A 26321-nucleotide genomic window follows, 5' to 3' on the forward strand; every position below is an offset into this window, starting at 1 on the left:
TTCTTGTCCCGTTATAGAAGCAACTTCGAATCACCCAGATCTATATCCGCAATCATCCCTGAGATATACCTGGGATAAACATCTGTTTAATGTAATAATAATACAAGTTTCAGAGCACGAAATGTAACATCAAATAGTATTAAATATATTTTTCTCGATATATAAAGTACATTGCACTTTACTTTCTTCCTTTTTCTTAAAATTAAAGATGCAAAATTTATTTTAGCTAATTATATTTTCAGCAAATATGCAATCTTTTGCGAAATTCCCTTAGGAGCTGAGATATTTTCTACATCTTTGGACGCAACGTCTGTCTGCGTAAGCTGCTTAGAACTTGGGGGTGTGTGTGCATGTGCCCTCCCTCAATACGCTCACCGGAAGCACACACAGTGACACGAAATACGGATTGAACAAATACAAGCCATCGGTGGCGGTAACTCTGATGTATCGGCGGATTAGGAATCCAGCGGCGTCATTGGAACAGGATTTTCCTTCCCTCCGACAATATCTCCCTTTCGCAAGAAAGCAAGGAAATTTTGCTGCGGCGCCGTCATAAAACTCATGCAATCCGGAAGATGGGCCACCGCAATGACGAACTTCTAACTGCGGCTTATATCCGAAAATCGACCGCTTGGTATTTCTGCCATGAAAACTCTTTTTATAGTGTCGTTACCTTATTTTACAACAACGTTAAAGTCTCGTTGCGTAGCAACTGCAACAATGACCTAGAAATGGAATTTTACGAGAACTCTTGCGCATTAAATACTTGAAAAAATTTCATGATGAGAAATCATTGTTTCTTATTAAATAAATAAAGCACGGGGCTAATTCTACTGAACTGAATAAATTATCTACAAACATGTCGATTTAATGACAATATTACATTTAAAATATATTTAGATACAATGCTCGGAACTAGTTCAATTCACAATAGTGAGCATAAAAACATTTAATTTACAAGGAAAGAAAATATCTAAAACATTAATTTAACATTGCACGAATTTTTTGATAACAAGCTGTATGAATAACAATATGGTACAAGTATCACTGTACGTTGAGAACATTGGGGAAGTATGTTAATTTCAGTCAGATCTTGAAGAGACATTCTATCTTGCCACTTCAACTACAGTCAATTTCTGTTAAGAACGTATTTCCGTCCCAATGGTGCAAGTGAAAATCACCATAGATGAATACAAATTGTACGCGATGCTTTGCAATTGCAGGTGTTTGTAAACGTTAGAATTGTAGCAATCAAAAGTTTTCTGTACAGAAACTTCTCACTCGAGAGAATGTTACTTTGAGAGAAAGTTTTGTGTATAACGACGAGAATGTATTGCTAGAAGCGTTACAGAATTTATGATGTCTCCACAATGTGATCTGATACTATCCCTGTAAAGATCTTTCTTGCAGTCTCAGTCAGCTTTTTCTGAATCTTCGCTGTTTCTTCTTGTCGCATAGCGATCGATCGCTATCGTAGAACAATCGCTTACAGATGGTAAAAGATCGATTACAATAGAGCGGATAAGTACTACTCCTGGGAAATTACAGGAATTCTAACAGCGAAGATTGAGTACAACTCTATCTCTGTTGAGCGTTGCATTTATGTAAAAGAAAAAAAGAACAGTGGCAATATCAAAAATTCCTAAGAGATGCGGCAAACGAAGAATTCCTGCGAGATATTGCATTCCTGATGTAATACACTCAATCGCTCGTGTCGAATCGGCATCAAACTCGGAGAATACCAGAGAAATATGAATTGCTACTACGTAGTCTTTTTACATGAATGCCAAACGAATAAATATCGTAAAGGAACGGAATAAACGAATAGATGTTGTCAACTCAGAATAATATCAATCACAGCAGTTGCATCACGCCAGTTGTTATTAATTTTCCGATATCTGCGGTTTTGCCTACGGTTTTGAATTGTAACTGCTTCATCGTCAGTTCTACCGCCCACCAGAATTTGTTTATGCTACCGATGAAACCGCGTGATTCTTCGTGTTTTCCATTTAACGCGTTCGTCGACACTTGAAATAACGACGTTGAAATAACATTGTTAAATAGAACTGGCACCTATTGCATGACGCATGTAAAACATTGCACACTATTGCCTGATCACTTGCACCTCACTCGATTCATCCGTATTTCCTCACTTCCTGTTAGATTTTACATTCATATTCAACATTCAACATATCTGTCATGTCACATATTTTATGTTACATTATATTTATTATAAATACAAAATGTAATACATCTGCATCATTTTAATTATAAATTGAACGAAAGCTGGGGTATTAAATTATTACAAACGTAAATGTTATTAAAAATCGATTCTGTGTTATAAAACAATGTAATACGTTTTAAATACAATACACATTTTAAAACAACATTTCATTTAACTAAATAAAAATAATGTAGGATATTTGATATGGATATTTAATATTCTGTTTTCTGCCTGCTATTATTTCTCTATTTAAAATATACATTTATCAAATATACCTGCGAAATGTATTAATGATTAAATATTCTCTTTTGCAATTTATAACTTTTTGAATTTACGCACAAACATACAATCGCTTTTAGCCGTGGTTTTCATGCTTGTTTTGGGAACTCTCACGCCACTTGTTATTAATTCTCCAATCCATACACAGCGTAGAGAGCAGTCCACTTTCAATCTCAAGATTTCCAGCCTCTAACTTCCAGTACCTCCATCATGGTCGTTCTCATCGTCTGCGGAAATCTGTTTACCCGAGTCACCACGACGCGCTTGGCACACTCCCTCGGCTTTTCCAAGTTTGCTCCGGCTAAGCTACCAGATTGGCCGCCATTATTCATGCGTGAACCGTGAAAATAAAGCGACGAGAAACAACAATGAAAGAAGAACAATCGAAAGCCGGAGACAACGGAGAATTAGAACAGTAATGAAAACAGCACTGGAAAAATAGCTTTGTAGTAACTGAAGGTAAATTAATACAAAACCACTTTTATGCTCTTTTATACATTTATATATTCGATTTGAACTCAATTTCAATCGAATGCAGTATTGATGTGTGACAAATGAAACAATATACACGAAACAGATAAAGTGTTATCTCCTCTCCGTTATAAATATGTAGAAGATATGAGAAAAAAAGTAAAAAAACTTTGCGTCCATTTATAATACCAACGTAAGTCCTGACATGAAACACAACAATTTCTCATATTAGAATTGCAATCGCTTTGACTTACGGAAAAATACGTTATGCATTATGTTGAAGCATGAAAATGGCGCATTGGATGTACGTTTATGATATTATAGATAACATACATTGCATTTCGACAGCTTATGTGCATTGCCATGATTCCTTCTTTCTTGCCGTTTATGTCTATAACTCTCGTATTTTCAAGTGAACATCACTGAAAATACTTCCCTTTCGGTTGTAACTTTCTCTTCTTCTCTACTTTTTTAAGAGAGCTTCTTTGTGAAAGATAATGCAGCTTTCCTCGTTTAGTTTGTATCTTTTCTGGCAAGCTATTTCCACAATTTTTATTAAGATGCTACAACAACTTGTACTAATGCCGCAGATGCATTCGTGTGCATGAAATGATAAAAAAGAAAAACATTAGATGTTGGTAGTAAAAGTATGCAATAAGCAGGCAGCGTAAGTAGAAATTGTCCGTGCCGCAAACGATTTCAGTAATAATAATTGCTTACAGTCAGACATTCTGATGTTATCATGTGCTATCGCGAAATTCTAATTTATACAATCTAGTATTGTACTATACATACGCAATTCGATTTTGAAGACATGTATTAAAAATGCAAAATTTACCTTTTAATAAATTATTTAATGTATTAGAGTTTGGTAACGTACCGTCGTATTTGTTAGCGTTTCCGAACGCAATCTTTTACCTGCGAAAATTTTTACAGAATATGACACGATGCGTATTCAAAGAAACCACTCGCTTACAGAAAATTTCAATATGTCTGTCGACATAGCTTTAATAAATTTGATGAGGTTTCGTGTTCAATGAACTTTATGTTCTCTCAGCTTAATATCTTCATTGCGTGCGCTTCCACGTGAACTTTTAATAAAACCACGCTTCCACCGAGCCATGTCTATATTATTTTGCGAAATATCCGCTCGAGAGTACTGCCGAGCTTTCTCAAACATAAGCAACGGAAAATACACTGCCTCCAGAGACTGGTATGAGATGTAGCTAAAATAACAAAAGTGCGATTACGACAAAGACGCAAACATAGAGTCACTTTAAGTGGCTCCTAATAACATGCGACCTAAAACATTTCAGAGAAAGAGAATTTATGATTTTAATACATGGCTAGATTTTTCCCAGCAAGCAACGTTCAAAATATTTACCGACAGATAAATATTTTAAAATATAAACTGTATAAAATATAAACTATCATATATAAATCTTGACCATACTTTAAAAAGACCGAAGAAGAAGAATAAAATTTCTTGTGGCGAACCAAAATTTCAGATTAAACAACGAATAATAATTCATATTAATTCCTATTTTTGTACAAGAAAAACTTATTTTAATATTTTTTTATATTTTTGCCAGATACCTAAGAGATAAATTAAGTACAATCAACTTCTTAAGAAAAGAATCTCTCTTTATTCTCTTTATTTAGTTCTAAAATGAAAGTGCGAACAGATTCATAAATTGATTTTACGTGTGTTGTGCAAGTTGACGTAAAAAAGACGCTTCTAACGGCAGTAACAATAACGTGGTTATTACATGGCGCGTCCTCGGATAATCAAACAAAACGAAAGTAGAAGGAAAAAGTTTCTTTTCCCGCGCCGTTGGCAGCGAAACGCCGTTTCACTCGTGAAACTTTATTATCAGGTCGCCATCGTACTGAAAAAGGCGCATTGGTAGAACGTATCCGTTGCACCACGGAAGTATACTCGGACGCTTTGTTTTCAGTGTTCCGCAGGAATCGCGGCGAAGGTTACTAAAAGAGTTAAGAACGACGCCGTATACGTATACATAGAAGACCTCGATAAATAGTTATATTAATATGCACACCATTTCGATATCAAAATAAACCGATTATATCAAATGCACTTAGAATTTCCGTTTCATAGTTATAACTTTAAAAAAATTTAGTAGGTAAAACAGATAATTTTAATTTAATTTCCTTTTTAAAAATGGAAAAACAGAATATCATCATATACTACATATACTACTATATTTATAAGACGAAGAAAATAACAATGTTCCGATATTTATAAAGAAGATTCCGATATATTTACAAAAAGTTTACAATTAAAAGCAATAATTGCGCAGGTGGTGTTCTTAGCTCTATCTTCATTTATAAATGCAGTGAAATTACGAATTGCCATAATAAATTGAGCTTCTCCATGTAATTCCGTTATTAATTATGTATACACGAAAATTTCCCAAATCTCTTAGATGAACGGGAGTCCCGAAGACTCGACATATAAAAATAATAAGCGGATCTAGCACGCAAGGGAGCAAGGAATTACGATAGAGCGATGAAGTGGTAGCATGGTTCGCGAGAATGAATTGCAGAGGGAAGTGAGTCGAAAAGATAGGGGCGTTATTGTGATACTGATCGGATACGAGATAACATCTGAAAGGGGAGAGGTACACGAAAACACTCGAGGAAGATCCTCTGAAAGCCAGACTGTCAAAGTGTGTAAGGAAGGAAGCGCGAAATCAAGATTTATGGCTTTGTACCAATATTGATACGGAGCTATAAATCAGTTATCATCTGACTTCTGTCTTTCACATCTGCACTTCGCTTCCATGATTCTCAAACCATAAGTCAAGTGCTTTGACTATTTATATCTACGGTACAATTTGTAACATTAATAATAAAAATAAAGAGTGCAATGTACTCTCTACAATATTTGTAAGAAAATTTGAAAAATATGTTCTTTATCAATATCTGAAATATATAATACGTACCTGTCAATATATTATGTATGGGCAAGATTATGTAAAAAATATAAAATATGAATATTGATGTTAAATTAAGTTTTATATTATTAGAACAAAATAATGTACATTAAAAAGAAATTGCATTAAGTTCTCCACGCTACATTGTAACATTACGATATTTTATTTAAAAAGAAGAAAATAATTTTACCAAATTGAAGAGGCCAATACGTTGACGTATGTGTTTTTGCATCCATTGTAGTTCACAATGGTTTATGTCCTGTCACGTCACTCGGCGCAATGTCTCTCTTATTGTGCGAAGCTGTGTGTCACATGAGCGCATACGCGTTTATGCGGATACGTTTGCATGAATGTGTACTGCATGGTGATTTGCTACGAGAACAGAACGAATGGGAACGTGCGGATGTGCGTCACAGTTACGGATAACTGCATCCTTTTCTTTCATCTTTTCCGGCAGGCATTTTCTTCGAAAAATTAAAAAAAAACAATTACTATTAGGTTGATCGGAAAGTCCGTGTGAATTTTTTTAGTTCTTTTTTTAAATTAATTTTTTAATATCTTAATAAGATTTTGAATTGTGCTTAAAAAAGTCTGCATAGGCTTTTCCGTAAACCTAATATATATTTTTAAAGACGTTATATCAAAATTCCTCGAAATAAGTGTAAGTTTCTTAAAATCTTACGTGCATAAAATTTGATAATTAATCTTAATAAAATGATTGAATCTTTACATCCAATTCGTATGTACGTATGTTTATATTAATAAAAAAAAAGAATAAATGAAAGCATGAAAGCGCATATTACACAAATATCAATTATCAAAATGTAGTAGCAGATGATATTGCCCATAATTTTGGAACAAATACTTTATAAAAGCCATGAATGGATACGTCGTGTTTTAGTTTATAAGCTGTAGCTTTACTTGAAACCGTTGACAGCCACATCGAAGAGTTCAGGACGTTGAGGATAATATTCTGGGGCTTTCTCTCTCTACTAAAGTATACGCCGCAAAATAAAGTAACGAGCGAACTTTCCGCAGGCGAATAACTTTTTTATACTCATGATGGATAGCTAAATTAATATCACTTCGTTATTGCGCGGACGAGAAATATTCACGAGACGCAACATCGGTGAAAGTAAAATAAAGTATGAAATTCTGTATCGTACGACGTAGAATAATTACGAATAAATGAAAAATTCAATGAGCGCCCGACATCGCAGAAGCAATGGAAAATGTTATTTTGGCGAAACGTGGACATTTCAATAAACGTCATTTACTTGAAACGTTATAATTCCGTTTAACATTCTCGAGAATGCATAGTAAATCCCTGACGTTAAAAATTCAAACGAAACAATCTACGCCGAAACAGTAGTTACAGTAGTTAATTCGAGATGTTGCATTAAACAATTCACTATAACGTTATGAATTAGACATTGTCAGAGACAAGCACGGATAAAACGAGTACGACGTACCCATATTAATTAACGGCCTCACAAATCTGTTTGGAGCTCGGACAGACTTCGCGTTGGCTGGTGAAACGGGGTTAACGATTTCTAGGTGAATTTTCCCCGGCACTCTGGGCGCCGGCTTAAAACCTATCAGGTTACTCGCCGTTAAAGCCGCGTTTAAATACAACGCGCGCACGGTCGTTTGCTAATGAAACGCACAATTAACTGTTATCGCCGTCGCGCATCCTAGAACTTCGCTAATCGAATTTTCGTGCGACTGCGCGCATTTTCCCATTCAACGAGAAATGTACATTAGCCCTTCCATCAGCAAATTGAGCAATTGGCTCCACGGCCCGTCATCAGCGATCAATCACATTCAGCGATCAGTGACATTCGACAGACATTGATTAATTGGAATTCAATTGCTGTAACTTGATAACGTAAGATGTAACTATACCATATGTGGGTTAAATTGCACTAGTTTCGTAAACAATCATAGTAACAATAAGTGCTATAATCCATAATTTTAGAATCCAGTAAGTTAAAATTTAAAAAAATGTTTTAAAATTTATTTTTGCATTTTTTAAAAAATTCGTATATTATGCAGAAATTCAAAATGTGTATTATCATAATTTACCTATTTGATTTTAAATCGCGTTGTTCGCTTAATAGCTGCAAAACCCAATACGTGTCGGAGAAGTTACGGAATTAAAGCTTTAGAAATTAACGGAACCATTAGCGGACTGTGTGCGAAAAGTAGTTTGCATAGGTACTCATTCATATAAGAAATGGCCAAACGAAAGGTGCGTCTATTCATGCCGAATCAGGCCGATTTACAAATGGAATTGTGAATGCAAGCCACGCTGAATAGTAAACGGTGTAACGGCGGGGGAAGATAAGTTTAAAGCAGTAGTTGATGCGAAGCCCTCGATTTACTTCGTGCGACGAGCAATTTGACGGAGTGCATCATAAAGGGAAGTACCTCAAGTTACTTCACGAGGAAAGCCGTTCTTGCTAGAGCAATTTTGATAATAGCGACCCGCGCGACATCAGATATCATTATCAATCACAATCTATTCCTATAGAGAACGCAAAAAGATATTTCAGACTAACAAACGTTCTTCTGCGATTTCGAACTAAATGAGAAGCTATTCTAATTTTCTGATGTCACGTTTCTTCGCTTTTACTTTTCGCTTATCTACAGAGTAAGTTTGGTTGTACCAATTTCAATTAATTTAACATAAATTAAATTCATACAAATCGTATACACAATTTCAATATCTTTGATATTTTATAGTAAAACGTTTTTCTAAAAAAAACCAGCAATTTGATTTACAGGGACTTTTATTAAAGGAAGAAAAATAAGAAAAAGGTCTAGTTTGACATGAAAAATAAAAATTAGATTAAATGCGGATAATGATTGACTGAACAAATAAGTAAATTTAATCATTTTGACAGACGTAATGTGGGCGTAATCTCAGATTGATCCATATTCTGAATCTCTCACGCGCCAGTTTAATACGTACTTCAGACACATATTGATTATAGTGGCTTAACAATGGATATGTCGGTTTGCAGTCGCTGTTCCATTTATGCCAATTTCCCTTGAAGCGGTTCCAAGCTGCTTCATTACTGCTCATTGAGTGTGTTCTAGCAATCTTATTAGTCGAACCTTAGTCCGGACGCGCGACCAATGAATCAGCTGGAACATTCTGATAATTCTACATGGGTTTTCAATGCACATATCTCGATTTCGCATCCACCAGCGCATTCGCAATCGCCATACCAAATCCCATTTCGAAAATTAGCATTTCTATTTATTATATCTGTTTACTATATTTAACAAACAAGGTATTGTATCTCATATACGAGTTAAATTTCCATCTAAAATAAAATATCACAGAGCAAACTAATTAATTAAATACTCTACAAGAAGTGTAAATAAAAAATGTTAATGTAGACAAATTTATTGCACCTTTTACACGGTTACATTTACTCGGATAACGCAAACAGGAAATGTAATTTATTTCGGACAGCACATAAAGAATTATACAATCCCACGATACGTAATAAGAATAATAGAATATTTTTACAAAGCGCGGGAAAATCCTTGCAAACATCCAGCCTCGTGCGATCCATTTTTCTCTGGCAACGTCATCATTATATTTTTTATAACAATGATACAACCTAGGTGCCGTTTGCGACCGCTTAAATACGTGACTTCGTGCCAGGAATAACTGATCCCTTGATTCCATGAAAACGGAAGAGTGAAATGTTCTCGGACGACGACGGGGCAGTACGTCAGAGTGGCGTGACGCCACCGCGAGAACTAATTTCAACCTACTAAACTCTGTTCAGGTTCTGTTTATCCCTGAATTTACGGACGGATAGAAAATAAAGACGGCTCTCTCCATCTCTCTCTTTTTCTGTCTATTCATAATGAATAGCGCACTAGAGGTGAATTATATTAAAATCCGCTTTAAAATTGTGAAACTTTGAATATCAATTTATAAAAACGAAAATAGTCACTGTTTCTATAACTTTTACCATACAATGAAAGAATCAATCGCAGAAATTTTCAAATAATTATTAAAATGTATAAAAAATTTTTTCTTTATTTCAAAATATTTCAAGTTGCGAAAATCTGAAATAGTAAAATAACGCGTTAACTAGCACAACTTGTATTTCCTTGACTTCTTTGATAAAAATATCTCATGTAGTTTTCACTCAGTCAATTTAAAATAGCTAATATTGATAACTCTTAAATTAAAATAAAAATTCTTCCTTTGCCGATGTACGTCCGCGATCTTGGGAGTTTTATGAAGTGTAGCGCTTCGTCATAAAAATGAGATATAAAGCTGAAACATGAGGATCCTAATCACTTACGCTGTGAAAGGGATTACGCGCTCTTGTATAAAATCACGAATAGAACGGTAAAGGTCTTACAGTATAATACGCGGCCGCAGCAGATTTTCGAATGTCGCGGTAGGATTACACCGTAATCCACTTGGCAGTCGAGGATTTCCGTTTCTCTGGAAAAAAAACGCGAGCCGCAACTCGTGCCTGCAGTCGTGTAATTGCGCCCGAAGGTTTACGTAAAAGATTCACTATATTGATATTTACACATCGGCATGCGCGAGATTCGCATTTTTATCAGATTATCCAAATTTTTAATTTGCAAAAAGTTCGCTTAGAAAAAACTCCAGCATTTTATGAGACAGAGAGATACATATGCGGCACAGGCGTATTCCAAATTTACAAGCGTGACAACTCCATATGACAATTCTATCCGGCGCGCAACATCCGCCCACACGAGTATGAATCCACTTGCGGCAGTCCAAATAGTTAACCGCCGGCAGTCAGGTAGCTCTATTGATTCGGTGGTCCCGAGGTGACATAACATGGTTTTGCAAATCCTGCGATGTATTTCCCGAAATGCGAAACGCACTGTACGACACAACGCACCCCCGTCGCGATCTTCTGCCAGACGACAACTGAATAAGACTCGCTCTTGCAAACTATAGAGCGGAAACGTCCAGTTTACGTAATTTCACGTAAATTCTTTTTTTCGCTACTCTAGTTGCCGTAGCAACTGCGCGTTATCTTGGGAGTACGGTTGAACGTCAGCAATTAACCGGACGATAGCATGGCTTAGCTTCCTTTGTTCACGTGGAGAATAAAATATGCACTCAGCAGTGCCAGCGAGTAGTGGCTTCAAAGAAAACTGGGTTGAGTGCTGACAATTTTATATCACATGCACTCTCGCACCTTTAAATGCCGGACGTCGACGCTGTTGCGCTACTACGCATTCGCGCGCGCGTCTTCCATTGTTAAATAGGAACATTGTCAATCTGTATCAAGTCGAGAATTCTGATTAGATTGCCGGTACCGCTCGATACTCGCGCTTTACGAGGACGTAAAGTTCGCTTACCGAGAGCTGCACACGAATAACTGCTTTTTCAGTGCGTCAGCGCGGTGGCGTTTTACTTTTACGATGCCGCAACCGCCGGCCGAAACCCAGCAGCAACCTCCTGTAGCAACCTCCCTCATACGCTCGTTGAATAAAAAGGAACAGCCCCAGGAGATGACCCCGACCCAAGAGAAATTATGCGGAGTACCCACGGTTTAACGACTAATAGGCGCGCAAGATTGGGACATCACCGTCAGCCGGATTTGCGAATGAAAAAAGTGGAAAGAATTGTTTGACTTCCTTAATTGCCGGCGCTTTTGCCTGGCTTTACAAGGCAAATTAAAAGTAATTTCTACGAATTTATATTCTGTAATATACATTCTCTCAAATAAGTTAAACTGTCTAATGATGAAAACTCCTGTTTACGTTGTCTCGCTCTACTTAATAATAATAATACTATAAAGTCACAAGTTTGAGAGTGCTTTAAATTTTAGTTGCATTAAACTTTGGTAGCAGTCTGACGCGAGCAGCTAAATATAATCAGACAGACAACAACTTGCACTTCAATCCTTTAGTCAATATATCGGTAATACTGAAGTTTAAGCGCGACAGCAATAAGAAAGAAAATTTCAAAGGATTATTGCTAGTTGCAATAATGTTTTTGCTACTGCAAAACTCATTTTGACACCTGCCACTTCGAAGTCTAGCGAAATAAAAACTTTACGTTGAGTCACCAATTTCTGGCTCTATTTTACAAATCTGATGGTATTTAGTAACAAAAATATATCGCCGGTTTCACGAACGGTGACATGCAGTTTAATTAAACAAACAGATAAATAAAGCAAACATAACCCGGCGCATGTTCAATCTCGAAGGATTAATTTATCTTTCAATGCACACAGGCCGTATCCAACGTTTTTTCCACTTTTATTGTTTTTATGTTTGTAATCCGTCCATGTTTTCACCGCCGTTCGAAATGCATGCTCGGCTATATGCGTACCTCTATCGATCGACGTTTGTACACCGTCATGCCGTTATCGCCCGACACGACGCTATCAACGCATACAATCGTTGCAATGTGGACGTTGCTTTAGTTGCAGCAGCCACTTTGCGGTGCCATTGACGTCAGAACGATCTCTAATCGCTGCTCGCATTTCAGGCACCGAACAATAGCCGTGCTTTAATACAGAAAGGAGAAACGTTTTCGTTTCTGATGCGAATACCTTAAAGAATAGATGCTATCTATTCTATCGCTATTATATAATATGCAAGTTTAGTTCAGCTATAGTACGTCATATGCGACTTTCATCTCTTATATTATCAGATAGGGTAGTGCGAAAATAAAACTAGACTTTTAATAGGATCTTTATTAATAAATAGGAATATGCGTCTTATTTCTTCTTCGAGCTTTTCATTGTCGAATGCGAATGAACCGTCTGCAATTCCGGGTATGTCTCATGGAATGTCATCTTTGCGTGTGGAAAACCTACATTAAGAAAATATTTTATTAAGATTCCAGTTAGAGATCATAGCACGTATTGTGAATCCAGTTATTGACGAGAAAAGATATAGATATGAGAACAGCGAGAGCTAATCCATTTCTGACGCGGTTTCTGCCGCAACGTCGAATATAAAATTTTTTATGGAGTCGTAAGCAGAATAGATCTCTCAGACGACATCTTATAAATATTATATTCACATCCTGATGAAATGGGGCAGACGATAATTGCAACGATACATTTAGGATTACAGTTAGGATCCAAAAATTCATGTTTACCACAATGCTATTTAAATGGCGTAACAATCAAGTGTGCAATAAATTAAATCAACAGAACAATTCCTCTTTCACTAACAATAACGAAAATTTAAAAAATACTGGATATCCAACATTATTCGCGATTTTAAAAAATTATTAAAACTCAGTTTTAGATCTCCTTTCTTAAAAAGAGAGGAAACTTCTGAATTTCTTATCGACATATTTGCTCTTCGTGATCTTAAAATCAAATAACCAAGTCGTCTGCGAAAATATTGAACGCAGTCATCGAAAAACTTTGAACATCACATTCCAATTTTTTTCATATGAATGGATTAATAAACTCCCTTATCACTAGACGCGATTTCTGACATTGCGCTTCCTTGGCGTAGGTATCTCCCACCGTTAAGTTCAGTCTGGCCTTCACATTGAGAAGACGTGCGGAAATCCAACTTTCAATAAGCCGGCAAGACCTTATTAGGTGCTTCCGTCCTGCTGGCAAAGCCATTCAATTTACCAGGAGAGATTTTCGCCGCTGCTGAGAGGATGAAAGAAAATCAGAGATAGTAAACGAATAGAAAGAAAAAATCGACGTGACAGTGCGATGACCAACATGGGAAAGAATCGCGGAGATTTAGGTATTTGCAAATTTTATCCCATAAATCTTTCCAATCACCTACGATGGTTTTTGGAAACTATCGACCAAAAATGCAACATGGATTTCATATCCTCTTGTACAACGTAAACTGATTCCTGTAAAACACAATGAATCACACGCATCAGCGGAATATATTTCTTTTATCTTATTTTTATATTGATTTTCTCGAGTATTATTTTTACTAAAGTTCAGCTTTAAATAATGTAATAAAAATCAAACTATTATTTTTTTGTGTATCATTATAAGCAGCAGGAAGAAAAGGCTTTAGCTTGTGAACGAACTGCGACGAGGTCCATCTAGGAAATCGCGTGATCAAGTCTGCGACTGCGCGAATTGACGAAACGAAACGACGCAAAGGCACTCTCTCATAAGAAAATACAATCACGAAGAGAAATAAAAAGGGCGAAGAAACGAGAGGAAGTGACACGTATATATATGCCCGGCAGGCGACGGAAAGAGAAAGAAAGGATTTGCGGATTCTATTTGCGCGCTGGACGGTGTCACGTATACTGAGAATATCAGGGTCCCGGACGTTTATGTGTGTGCGTAACGCATATGCGCACACGAATTGTTGTACAGTGTGCAGGAAAAGCAATTTCCACCCGACGCCGACGGTGGTGTTGAATATGTCCGCCATTCCAGTTACTTTCCTCTCGACCGTTCAGAGACTAGCCGTCGCTTCTCCGCATCCTGAATAAACGCCAAAGGTGCGCAAACAGTGCGAGAAATCGTTGAAATTAATTATACTTTGCAGACAAGCTCGCTAATTACGCTACCACCAATGAATATACTCGGAAAAGTGAAATATCTGATTCAACATTATTTTTCTCTTCGACGCGAAAATTGCGTCCCTTGGATGCTTATTTTCTGCGAATATTGTGATTACAAATTCTCTTTATAATCTTTTACGTTGTATATTGTATGCAGCTATCGCGGAGATTGTACTTTCCATTAATTAAAAGAAAATTTTTCTGCAAAAATGTTTCACGCTTTAATATGCCTACAGTAGGTAATGTTTTAAATTGAATCTGTGCACGGATATTAATTAATCATTCTTTGGTTTAAATTTAAATTCCTAAATTTCCCCGGAATACGATAGTGCCCGTAATTTCCTCAAAATTAATTAATTCCTAAAATTAGTTAACTTCTTAAAATTAGTTAATTAGGTTTTGATATCGCACAATTTAGTTAAAAATGTTTTGATAAATACAAGACAACTCGAAAATATGTCAATAAACATTTTGCAAAACAACACTTTAGAAGTGAAAGATAAAATATTATTTAGCCAATGACAATCTGATTGCATTCGCAAGACTATCACGATCGTGGCAAATTAACGATACAAACAAACCTAACTAAATCAGAGTAAACGAAAGTCTAGATATTGGCTTGTTTGTCAGGTCGGTCACGCGACTCCTGCATGACATACATATATAGGTACTTTCTTTGTACGCGAGTTTGCTGGAGTGATCAACCAATTATTCTTGAACTTGCTAACGTACACTAATTTTGCCCAGTAACTTGGCCAAATAATTCTAAGAGTAATTAATTAAATCGAATTTCTGCTCACCGCAACCAATCAGGAGTGAACCGCAACCAACTGACGAAGTTTCCGAGACAAGGGCTGCGCTGCTACGGGCCATTGTTACGTTTCACTGTTTTATATTTCAACAAACGGAGACCAGAATAAAACAGAAACGTGCGCACACGTGCGTAAAGCGAGGCGAACGAATACATTCTTCGTTTTTCAACTTCGTAGTCTCTCTACCTCCCTCGCCCTGGAAGGCAGTTCGCCGCGGAATAACAGCCAGCTAGTTCACGCTCGAAGAATAAATTTGAGCGGCCAGGTTACCGTTCCCAGAGAAACGAGTTACTCTCGTAAAATAAAGAAAAGTCTACTTTGGGCACTTTCATGAAAATACAAGCGATCGAATTAAATCTTGCGCGGTGCGCGCCGCCGGCGCGCTCAGCGTCTCACGCGCGCGGATTTCTGGACCTTTCTCATTCAGTGAACTACCCAGTATTGCTACTTTCGATCAATCAAAGCCGAAACTCGATGGTCCTTCTTTCTACATATAACCGAACAAGTAACCAATTGTGTCACAGTTTCAATAATGTGCACCGAGCGAGGATCGATAGGGACTGCCCTCTCGACCTTTGCAACACTCCTCAATGAACACACAGGATTTCCCGCGGCAATACCACGCGAAGCGAGTCGCGGGGAGAGAAACGCAATATCGAAGGAACGTATCGCGAAATGGAATAAATTTCGTTCGGTCGTTTCATCGCCGCAAATGAAATTTGTAGCGACGTAATGGTCGCAACGGCAGCGGATAAACGTAAACGGCTAAGTTACAACTTGCCCTTCTTTTCCATCTCCATCTTTCCTTCTATCACGTAAAGTGCTAAAACGGGTGATTTAAAAGCATTCTTTCTTGTCTTGTGACATATCTCATCTTTTTGGATGTGCTCATGAATGAATGCATCGCGTCGGTTTACTCGTTAAAACGCGGTTGATTTCTCACGTATAATTTCAATGTATATGAAACAAAGCAAGCATTATTCAATTATATCGAACTGGAATACTCGGAAATTAGAAAAAAGTCTAGAAAACAGTGAAACTTAAGACTGAACATGTGCCCATTAATTATTTTGAGAACTTGTTCCTTGGTTTAGACGTGGAAACGCATCTTATATTTGCTTTCATCTTTTACGTTCTTCCAGAAACGTGTACAGTTGATCTGCAAAAGTGAAGCTATTAATTTCACATTGCGAGTTTGAAAGGATCGTGACATTTTCTATTTATAATATTCTTTCATTTATCTCTTAGAGATCACAAAATTTTCAGTCGATTCTACATTTACTGTTTGATTGTACGTTGTACAATCCAACTGACACAACATGCACATACATACATAAATCATCATATATTTTAAATATTTCAAAGAAATATATGTGTACAGCCTGGAGAAGACATTTCTATTCAAGAATGAAAAGAGCTATTTGATATTATCGAATTCCTCGAATATCGCTAAAATTATTGAATCTAACTTCCATCATTATTTATACGAGAATACGATATTGTGTTATGTCGCATTTAATTGATCATTAATGACGCATTGATCGTCATGTAATCGAAATGTATTGAATTACAAACAATAAATGTTGTTTAAACACTATTTAATGACATATATTAAATAACATAATATTGAATGTATGATCGCGATATTTGATTTGCTTGCACGTTGCAAGCATTCAGAAGTAAACGCGCAGGAAAGACTCACGGAAGTGTCAGAAGCCGTTGAAATGGCTGGTCTGACGAATATATTTCGAATTCGAGGTCAGGCAGCCCTTTTCATGAGTGTCTCGTCATACATATTCGAGTGGCGTCCTTGCGGCCTGATCCATCCAAAAGCAGCCGTCTTTGTAATGGAAATATCTGCCGGCATTGCCTGCCACAGCATTTTCCTAACGCAGAATCGCACTGCCGTGTTCTTGAACTCCTGCGAGATTCCCACGAGACGTAAACATTCGTCTCGGAAAAGACTGTATAGGCAGAAAAATGGCTGGTCGTGTTCTTGAAGAATTCAACTTGCGGTTTACAACAGCTCGCGGCGACGAAAACAGCCATTCTTGGTCGAGATGGCGACTCATTACGCTGTGATGAAAAGTCTCAATGTAGAAAATGTTTGTCGCGTCAATTAGAGAGCCAAGATTGATACAATGAATTTCTTCCTAAAGAACAAGCTATTTTTACTGAATTAATTTTTTAAAATACTTTTCTTTTTGAAAAAACGTTATTGAAAAGCAATAAATACTTTTTCTTGTCGAAAATGGCAAGGCGAAGCAGTATGCTGTACAATTTTCCGCATGCTTGGAATTAGTCAGAAAAATTTCAGACATCCGTTCAACAAACATTCTAGATCTTATTGGCCCTGTGGGATACGAATAGGTGCAGTGAACTGTAGATATCGCATGATTGTTCTGTGACGCTTAGAATGTCAACCCGTCAAGAGTAGCATTCGAATTTTTCCGATGGTCAAATAATTTAAACAAATCTTAAATTATACAGATCTTGAGTTGTTCGAGCTTAATAACATATCCGAACAGTTTAATGATCTAAATTAATTAAATAATCAAATAAATTAAAATAATATATCGCAAGGAATGAACATAAACGCATTTGCATGATCTGTTGTAAAATGATATGCAATTATAATGCTAAAATTATTGTCCACTATTTAATTAGAATATTATAATTTGGCAAATTACGTATTTATTTAGATACAGAATATTTATAAATCAAAGAGTAAAAAGCTTTTTACGTCCAATATTATAATTTTTTGGCAAACCATATTTTTATTTCAATTTAAGATATGTAAACGAGAAAGTTAAAGATCCTTTATATATTTCCTCTCTCTCTCTCTTTCCCCCTATTTCCTTTCCAATTATAATTTTACAGTTGATATTTGCTACATATGTGTATATGCATGATGTTGACATCACGAATGCTTGCCTCGTCACACATCTGTGAAAAGAGGTAACATTTTTGAGAAATGTTACTGAAACCCCTTTTTCCCGATTATGAAAACTGACTCTCGATGGCCAACTCATCGCGGCACTTTTATGAATGGAGTCGCGTCTTTTCGGGCAAACAGAGGAACGGTTGAGATTTCCGTGCGCCGAAGACCTTAATTGCGCTCGCAGCAAACATTTACATTTCAAGGAGCTTTTGTTTGCTTGCATAATGTTTGATACAGGTGCACACGCTACTCGGTCCCGACGGAGAAGGACCAGTGTAAGTACCACAAGAGAGTACTTGTAGGCTCGTGTACGCTCATAATATACCCCCGTACTTCGTATTACGATGAGTTACTTATAACTCAACACGTGCACATTCATTTAATAGCTCGTACAAGCCCACGACAAAATTTTGGTACCGCATTAAACGCGAAAGACATCTTCACACATGTTTTAGGTTAAAAAGGAAAATTAGATTTTTAGCGCTTCTTCTGACAAGAGAAAAACTCCTTTAAATTGTTGGATAAATAAATTAAATAAAGCGAGCAAGTAAGAGAGAGAGAGAGAGAGAGAGAGAGAGAGAGAGAGTAGCAAACAAGCTAATATTACTATAGACTTATGTGACCTAATTCGAGTAAAATTTCGTCATTGGAACAGTAATTCCCTCATCTGATTCATTTTTTATTCATTATCGGAAAATTGCTATTATTTGATAATTTACATCTCAATATACGCGTCAGTTTATGATTAATCAATCAATCAATCTGCATTTAATTGCAAATGAGTATATAAATGAATATATAATGTATAACCAGCTACTGATAAAAACTGATAATTTAATATGCACTATGTATTACAGTAGATGCAGAATTTAGTATTTAATTCATTATTTCAATATATTGTAGTTAGATGGCGTGATAAATTTGCGGGTATAGCGTAACAGGGACAAAACATGCAAATGTCCGTCCAACTACCCGTGTTAAGCCGTTTTTCGCCAAACTGTTTTCTTCCTATGACGTACGTTCCACGCGATCGGGTTGCAATTTTGCGTATTACACGAAACTAAGTGAAACTGGAACACAAGCGAATCGGCTGTAAACTACGATTAAAGTTCGGAACGCGCCATGCCGTACGGGTGTTATCAGTAGCACCATTCGTAACAACGTATCCACCCTCGTCCTACATTCTCCGGTGTTGATAAAACATACCCATATTATTTCCCATATCGCCCCTATCTCGCGAAGACAACCTATTATGTTTCTGAAGAAACATATTATACCTTTGTCCGAAGCCCTCACGTTCTCGGCAAAAGTCCCGATAACTTCAACTAAAAGTGTGCAATAAAATACAGGCACTATATGAGTATCGCATGAATGGAACAAAATGTTGCTATCTTTTGGAAATCACAGTAAAATGATTGAAATTTTGTAATTGATCTCAACTCTATGACTCTATTAAAAAAGGTACATAATCTTATTGATACATTGGCTTTTGTTTTCATCGATATATAATATATAACATTATTATATTATATTATCCTATTTTACCGAAAAGAAAGTTTTTTTACATGCTGTGGAATCAAATAGGTATCGCCATTGAAGTTTCTTCTATCAAGCGTCACAAATGCATTTTCCTTTAAACCGAAGCTTGTATGATATATAGCTTGCATGCACCCCACAGCTGTCTAAGCCTATTTGTCGTGCAGGAAATCATGTGGGAAATAGTTAGCTCGCGGTAACCTGCAATTTCTAACCAGCGAGCCTCAAATTTCGCTTCTCACGCCAACGATTTACAGGAGGCAACGAAGCGCGTGCACACATCCGATCGTCACGATCCCCCCCCCCCCCCCGTCGTTCACGTCGAGCATTGATTTTGCTGCGCCAATCAAGAGCGTCCGGGCCACGCTACTGAAAAGAAGACAGAACGAGATAGAGCCTGGGCTCGTCGGATCGGAATTCAGCGGCTCGTGTAACTCCAGTGGAATCGAAAGGTAGTCGTTTGGAAGGAATTCGCGAATCCTCCTACGCGCACATCCCCGCATCCCCCGCGGGCCAACCCTCTTTTCTAGTTTAAACTTTTCCTTTTCGTTTCGTTCTTTCCCTTTAACGTCCCATCCGACGGCTATCCGACGACAAACCGTCTTCATAGTACGTCCGACACTGATCGAAAATCTCCTCTTTTCCAATGGAGATTATCGTTCGCTCTTCCCGTATTTCAGTTTTTCCTATTCTGGATTACGCTTTGCGCCGTTGCGCGCGGTACATCAGAAACAGTGACGTCTGACAGTACGCTACCGCAAATTGTATCTATCGCCGTGAATTATCGACGTTAACGATGTATAATGGTTACACAGATCAGTGAACCAGCGGCCGACGTCTTGACTACATAAAGCTGAAAACTGTAATAAGAGAAATGAATTTCTGTCGTGCGGATTTGTTAAATCCAATTTTCTACCTTTTAATTTTATCGCTTAAGAAATAGTTTGCTGAATCGCAATGCGTTTGCGTACATGTGCTTCGTATTGTCACGTAATACCTGTTTTACAAAATGCATTTAAATTTTAGAATTTATTTTGCAAAATAAATTCCCTCCTCCTCTCTCTCCCTCTCTCGCCTCCGCTTCTTTCAAAATAATTCTGTTATCTCAAACCTGCCTTTTTCAAACCGCGCTCGTCATTTCCGACTCCACTCGCTTCCGAGATATCGTCCGGAAATCAAACGTTCCGTCTGTCAGAATGCTTGCGTGCCCGCCGTTGAGCAATCGCGTGCGACGACGGCATATCGCGGGGGTGCGATTTAATCTCCGCACACGCGCGCGCGCGTATCCCACCTACTGTAATTTTAAACGGACCACTGGTGCTATTATACGCAACGATGCCTCAACTGTTGCATGCGAAGGATTAATTTCACGTGCCGACACGGAGATCTTGTTTGCAATTTCTTGCCTGGCGGATATTAGTATTAGTGCAGAGGGAAATCTCTAGGCCCGAAATTCCTCCCCGGTCCAATTCGCCTTGTGTACACAGCAGCCGCAAGATCCCGATGGAGATCCAAAGTTTCAGTCATTTCTTGCTTGGCAGGGCAGGTCGCCGAGATGATCAATTCGTTGTCGCACTCCCAAGAGTCCCTTCGGTCGATACGATGTCAACCGAACAATTAATTTCAGTCTTGTGTGCTAAGAAATATTGTAAACTCAAAAATTGAAGAAACCGATCAGAACGTGAATGATCGTTATTAATTAATAATAGTTGAATTACTTGAGGATTATTCTTTAAAAGCATTTCTTCTTCATTTCTCCTGACTTAATTTATGACACTACTTACGAAAATTTCTTCGTGATTAATGGCAATAATTTATTTTTCAATAAAGTTACGTAAAATTGCACATATCTTGAAGTATGTCTTTTGAATTTTTATACATTTCTGATATTAAATTCGTGACAATAAATTAAACCTTTTACTTTTACGAAAGATTGTTTATAATAATTCTCACTTTTTAACAAGTTTTATTGTATTATAAAATAAAATTTTACTGTTAAACTTTGTAGGATTTGTCATTGCATTACTGAAGTTAACCCAAATAAACTTACAAATAGCTACATTTCTACTTAGACGAATTCGAAATACCAACGCAGCTCTGGTATTTGATTCCAGGACTACACAAACCCTATTGCCATCATATCCCGTTACACCACTATCCGCATCAGTACGAGTTTCATTGTGTAAGCACAAGGTTATATCTCGGGGGAAGTTACAGCATAATACTCTCAGCCACTTTCCAGTTCACGCGAAACTTTCAATGAATTTAGCGGACTGAAATTAATTAACGAAAGACAATGTTCATCTGTGACCGCTAAATTGGCTCCCTCTGCTAACAGTTACGAAAATTTAACAATAAATTCAACGCAGTGATAATCACCGGACCCTGAAGTAGCCGTCAGTCAACACAAAGTTATAATCTTAATTGGATTGGCACATAATTACGTATAATTATGATTTCTATGTATTTTTCGAAATTTATTTCTCCTACAGTAATTTTAACGTTGTTTCTCAATTTAATCATCTTTTTATTTATAACCATTTTTCTAGTTTATTTCTTTATTTCCAATTGTCTGTGCGAAAAAATATACAATAAGTAATCCATAAATTGTAGCGCGAATCAAACACCATGATTAAATTGACTTTAACGGCGGAGCGTGATTTTGTGCGTGAACGATACGAAACTTCCTTTGCCATATGATCGACACAGAATAATTTATTCTATCGATTATCCGCTCGAGTGCCGTGCTCGACGCGTGTGAACGACACGCTGAAATTCAGTTAAAATCGTCAACGACGCGACAAAAATTTTTAATGCTCAAACGTGTCAAGCACGAGCGGCGCAAAAACCATTAAAATTTCCAAGCACCATTAAAAACGACGATGTAACTATTTTCTAGACAAGATGTTCTCAAGATGACAAGAGATTCTCAGCTATTAATATTCCCATAACGCGTTTATTTCTTTTTTTTTAAATTACTTTGCATTTTTATAAAGGCGTTCTAGACAAAAATTATACCCGTAAAATAGGAAAAACGAGCGCAATTTTCCTGAAGCTATTTGCATTTTAAAATATCTCGTAAAAAATTCAGATAAATATAAAAGCAAAGCTCATGCATTTCAAAATTCTTTACAGCAAATTAAATTTTTTTAATATAAAATGGGTACGGTTTTATATTAATTTATTACACATTCTCTCTCTCTCTCTCTCTCTCTCTCTCTATTAATTGTGCAAAATTAATATTTTTATTGTAATCATTCAAATCCTTAAAAAAGATTTCATACATTATCATTAGTGACACAAGAGTAGATTTACCTTGACCCAGGTTTCGTGTTTGAGTCCCACCGGTTCCCGAAACAGACTCTGCTCCCTCGTTTGCGCCCGTTTTACAGTCCTTGTCAAGCGCCCGTAGTTCCTTATAAAATCGTCGTGTCGTCGCGTCTTCCTGTAAGAAAGAAGAACAACCACTATCAATCCCGACCGCACGAACGAAAGTTTGCAAACTGATCGATCACGTCTGATCTGAGAGTTGCGGAAGTCGAAAGGCCGTATTGCCGATCACCTGACGAAAAGAACAAAGACGTCAACGAGATGTCATTTTCCATGGCGCGTTCAAGTGAAAATTGACACGCGCATTGGTGTCACAATCGAGCTCTCTTAACTTTTCTTAAACCTCATGACTTAAAGAAAGTTGAAGTCGTCGCACGCTAGATTGCAATACTTCATTCGTAAAACGAAGTTGATGGAATAATTCGGGAAACACATGTCAAAAATGATATGTATTAAGAAAACCGATATTTGCGGGTAATTGTTATATCATAACACGATAAAGCCGATATCTGCGTGTAATTGTATCATCATTCTATACGGAGCAATAGATTCAAATTAACAAATAAATATGTTAATGAATGCAATTAATGTTTCACATAATGACATATATGATATTCAATATTAATATTAATTATGTATTAATTAATCGTTATTAAGTAACATGTGACCTCACGTAATGCATCTAATGATATCTATATTTCAATGTAATGCAAGCCGGCATTGTTTTACGTTACATACATATTACATTACAGTGCGCACGCAGGCAGTATAAGTAGCATGATACGTTTGTGGATAAATCGAAAGTTCATCTTCATTTTCGCACATCAGACCTGGGAAAAACATATCGTGAGTCAAGCTATTCATGTATGAAAAATTTCTTTCCAAACTCTAAGAGAAAGTAATTTGAATATCTCGCTCGTTCTCCACATGCGCGTGCATTCCATGCAGCCAGTTTCATAATTTCAACCACGGTTCACGCGATACGACTCATATACCACAAAAAACACCGCTCGAGGATGCTTTATACCAAACGATCTTCAAAGAGCGGAAAATAGCCCCACTTCTTTTCCTCCTCTTCGCGCGTACGTTGTCGTATTTTTCTGCTGCTTTTTTTATTCATTCAAAATCCCGGCGTCCCGTCACCTTTTTCGACGTACTTTATTACGCACTACATATTACACATGTTGGAGAAACTTCGTGTATCTTGCCATGATGGCAAGTAATTCTTTTCTTCTTCGACAAGAATCTTAGATAAAGACAGTAAAAATGAGATTTTCAGGAGCAATTTAAAGCGAATTTGCCTATAAAAGGGTCGAGATGGAGGACAGATTCAAAAACGAAGAGGAAGATCACGCTGAGAAAATACAACTACGACGATGATAACGACGACGACGACGACGACGAAGCTCTTCTACGAAGGCACAGAAGAAAGGCGACACTGCAGAATGGGCTGCTTTATTATGGCTTCTATTCAGCGTCTTGAATTTTTCCGTCGAGTCAGCTCTGCATTGTGCTCTGCAGTTCTCAGGAATTTTCAGATAGAACGATTGGAACTCTACGGGGGAAACGGTCATGGAAATTCTTAGTGAACACATAACGTTTCACTTATGCAAAATTCAAGAATGTAACAGCAATCATAACAGTGATAAAGTCATTTAAGCCGCATTAAGACTTGGGGATGCTCGAAGTAAGGCGAAACTGTGAGCCTGCCATCCTATATACCAAGATAATCCGACATATCTTTCGCCTTAATCCTCCAAACGTGCGGATACGTGCGACGCAAACTCGAGCGGAACTTTCTCCTAAATTCTAAGAAAATTGCCAAGCAAAAAGTTCGTCTACGGAGGAAAACTCGCGTCGTATATGCTCGTAAATCCTCCAGTAACGATAGAAACTGTAAATTACATCATCGAAGCCGCTAAACCGCATCATGGATTACAAAGACAGTAGTTTTCTATGGCGGACAAGTGAAATGAATCCAATTGTTTTCAAATTAGCCGGAATAAAACTGGAAGCGCGGGAGAATCTATATTTTCTTAATCCTTTATCCGACGAACAGTGCATTAAATCGCAACAATAGCTCTCGCACAGTGCTGTAAATTTTAGGTTATTCTATTGACGGTCTTTTTCAGAGCTGCAAATGAAGATTGATTGACGAAGAATGACGTGGTACAACGTGACATTCTATGAATCATATCAGTTTACTAATAACGCATGATTAATCTTTATTCGTTCAATCTCTACTTATGTCATTTGTAATGTTCTTTCTTCATGTGTTTGAAACAGAAACATTTTGATATCAATTTACGCTATTGTCGAAATTTAAATAAATCAATCTTTCGTAGATTTGTTCGCTGAGTTTGCAACAAAGTCAGGAACAACTAGGTATCACACACTTGCTAAATAGTTCACGTCATCCAGCTTCCGCCAATACAGGAACTCTGCGAATTTCCATAAAATTGGGAAACTGCGTCTGAAACGGGCGTAAAGTCTAGAGCGTCATATAAATTCAAACTTCCGCATCCCGCAAATTTCTTTCCACCAGTATGAACTATATTCTGGCATATGTAAAGAGAAATTAAATTCTTCCGAAAAGGTTTTATTATCTAATATAATATATCTGTTTTTAAATTACTTTGCATGTTTCTCTTAAACATTGTAAATAAATCTAGTACATCAGGCATAAAATAGGAATTATAAATTATATATGTATATATTAATAGCTACTGCTCCGATTTAGATTTTTGTACATGTCAATAAATATGCCAATAAAGTTATTAAAATATAATCGATTTATGTATGGCAAATAGATTCTTTAATAATCCGCTTGTTGTAAAATGAATCTTTCTATATATTGTAGTTTTCTTTCTATATGTATGTGTGAAACTATGGATCTAACATTTCAAATAATATTATTATCATTTGTTTTAATTTCATTTCAATAATACTCTCCTCTAAATAATGCTTCAATTTAACATTTTCACCACGACTCATGTGGCTTAATTCTGAGTTTTCTGAGTCCCATATACGTGATCTCATTCAGCACGGCAATTTTCCCTTTCTTCTGTGAAGGGTCTAACAATCCAAATCCTCGAAGCGAGATCGTTACCAGTTCCCTTCACTTTGAACATCTCAGTCGAACGCAGCTTCACCTTTCATTATCACTTCAAACTAACTCAAAAACGGAACATGAAGTTTTGCACACAAAAAAGTTCTACAAGAGAGAAGAATT

The 26321-nt window shown here is 36.9% G+C and overlaps 1 protein-coding gene across 1 annotated transcript in view; it reads right to left on the minus strand.

Moving 5' to 3' along the window:
• The window catches only part of LOC105279271, a 101089-nt gene that overhangs the window by 32101 nt on the left and 42667 nt on the right, over positions 1-26321 (minus strand). The window contains exon 2 of the mRNA XM_011338932.3: positions 23075-23204. The gene's annotated coding sequence lies outside the window, so the exon portion shown is untranslated. The remainder of the gene's footprint in view (positions 1-23074; positions 23205-26321) is intronic.

This window comes from Ooceraea biroi, chromosome 7 (assembly GCF_003672135.1).
Source record: "Ooceraea biroi isolate clonal line C1 chromosome 7, Obir_v5.4, whole genome shotgun sequence".
Classification (NCBI taxonomy): Eukaryota; Metazoa; Arthropoda; class Insecta; order Hymenoptera; family Formicidae; genus Ooceraea; species Ooceraea biroi.